This window comes from Pinus tabuliformis, chromosome 8, assembly GCF_031772625.1.
Source record: "Pinus tabuliformis cultivar Carrire ecotype Pingquan chromosome 8, CPIR1, whole genome shotgun sequence".
Taxonomy (NCBI): domain Eukaryota; kingdom Viridiplantae; phylum Streptophyta; class Pinopsida; order Pinales; family Pinaceae; genus Pinus; species Pinus tabuliformis.
Window position 1 is genome coordinate 754,582,791 of NC_142294.1, and position 1,917 is coordinate 754,584,707.

Genomic DNA, 1,917 nt, shown 5'->3' on the forward strand with positions numbered 1-1,917 from the left:
AGAAGTCTCTAATAGGAAAACCCTCTTATTCGTTCCACTGCCACAATAATTAACACGACCAGAATTCCACGCAAGAAAAGAATGTAACCAAAACTTTCATTAAAAAAAAAAAAGAAAAATGTATTTGACGACTGTAAAAATTATTTACACAACCTCACTAGAGTAATGCAGAGCCAAATTCATATAAATAACTTGAATTAAACTATGACTGTAATGCTTATATAGAGGAAGGGTTCTTGCCCAAAATAATCATGAAATAACAATACTGTACCCAAACATTGAATCCATCAAAAGAATAGACGCACATTTGTGCAGTAGTGCTCTCGGGGAGCTTATTAGCAAAGAGGAAATACCAGAATTCATTTTTAACATTCCCATAAGGTCTATGGTATTAACCATAATATATTTGTTGAAGAACCATAGTAAATTTAGAAAGAAAATATTGTATAACCCTAGGAAAAAATGGGTTCTTTTTAAGAAAACCTAGGTCTAAATACACATGAATGTCCTATGAATTCATAGCATACATGCTCAGAAAAGGAATACATCCACTAATTTCAAACCCTGGTTTTTCAAGCTTGAGCATAAAAGGGATAGAACCTAGACAAAATAACTCGATGCAGTTAATGTCGTAGCTAGGGAAGATTAATTTCGAAAACCCTGAACTTGGAAAGTCGTAGCTGGATCTCTTATCTAAAAACCCCAACACAAATGATAATTAGAACCTGGTAAACTCTGCACAAAAACTCATAAAAGGGTATAATGAAAGCGCTTCATACTCAGGTGAGAGAGTCTAAGTATTACTTGTTGGTATGACTCGAAAAAAAGGCAGACCGCAAGCCAAAGTCCTAGAAATGGACAAGGTTAGTGCGATAATCAGCGTCATTCGAGCTTAGGAGACAGAATAAAGATAATTGGTGTGGTTCTCACTTGTGAGAAATAATTCGCTCCATGTTAGTAAGAAAAGAAAATGTCAAAGGTATCGCATCTCATATTGTTCAACCTGCAAATCTCGCCATAGTTAGCCCTTAGCAAAAATAAGAAAACATACTTTGTTGTGTGGAGCCAAAGGTAAAACAATGAACTCACCAGAGTGTTTCTCAGCTGCATGAGCAGGTAAAACCCTAACCTCCCTATAGGTTACAGAGAATCTTCGCGGGGAAAGCAGAATGAGGGCAACATCTGGTGCTTGAGGGGTGAGCGGTTGCATTAACCAAAACGAACCATTGCCACCGTTTGATTAGAATCCCATGATCGGAGGATTTGAGATGTGCCATCTAGATTCCACTGAAGGAATCTGGACCATCACTTCCAGAAACTTCTTTCAATATGAATTAAACCATTGCATGTGCTTTATACCTTCCAAAGAGTTGTGATTTAATCTTATAATACAACATAAAAATCATATGTGGAATGGCACACCCAATTTAACTTTGTTTCCTAAGTTTAGAGGCTAGAATATTATATGCAAAGACACCCATGATCGAATGGTATATTTAATATAAGATTTGAAATATGGAGGATCCATCAAACTATATGTACATGTTCGAATCTAACAATTTTTTTATATGCATATGACTATGAGATAAATAATAGTAGGTAACCTGTAAGAGTAAACCATGTACACTTTCCTTTGATTGAAGGCTAGTAAATCAATTTTTTTTTATGGTTAGATATGGTTGTTACAAGTGGTATCAGAGCCTAGGTTTCAATATTGAGGCCTATTTGGGTAGTTAAATTAATAATTACATATATGTTTTGAACACACATGGACAAAAAGAGTGGAGGCATAATGTAGAGAGGAGTTGGAGCTACACCTACCTCAGGAGCCAATCCTGAGATGTGGGTACAATTGGATGCAGGGAAAAAAAACCCCATTGTCATGCTGTTGGAAACTATTCAACAATTGAGGAATGA

At 35.9% G+C, this 1,917-nt stretch overlaps 1 long non-coding RNA gene across 1 annotated transcript; it reads right to left on the reverse strand.

Moving 5' to 3' along the window:
- Positions 1-221: 221 nt before the first annotated feature.
- Positions 222-1,469, reverse strand: LOC149237781 (uncharacterized). Its single transcript, XR_016245308.1, has 4 exons — positions 1,090-1,469; positions 931-1,003; positions 805-848; positions 222-693 (listed from the first exon to the last, which is right to left on the reverse strand). It is a non-coding gene; the product is annotated as an uncharacterized LOC149237781 (long non-coding RNA).
- Between the last annotated feature and the right edge of the window lie 448 nt (positions 1,470-1,917).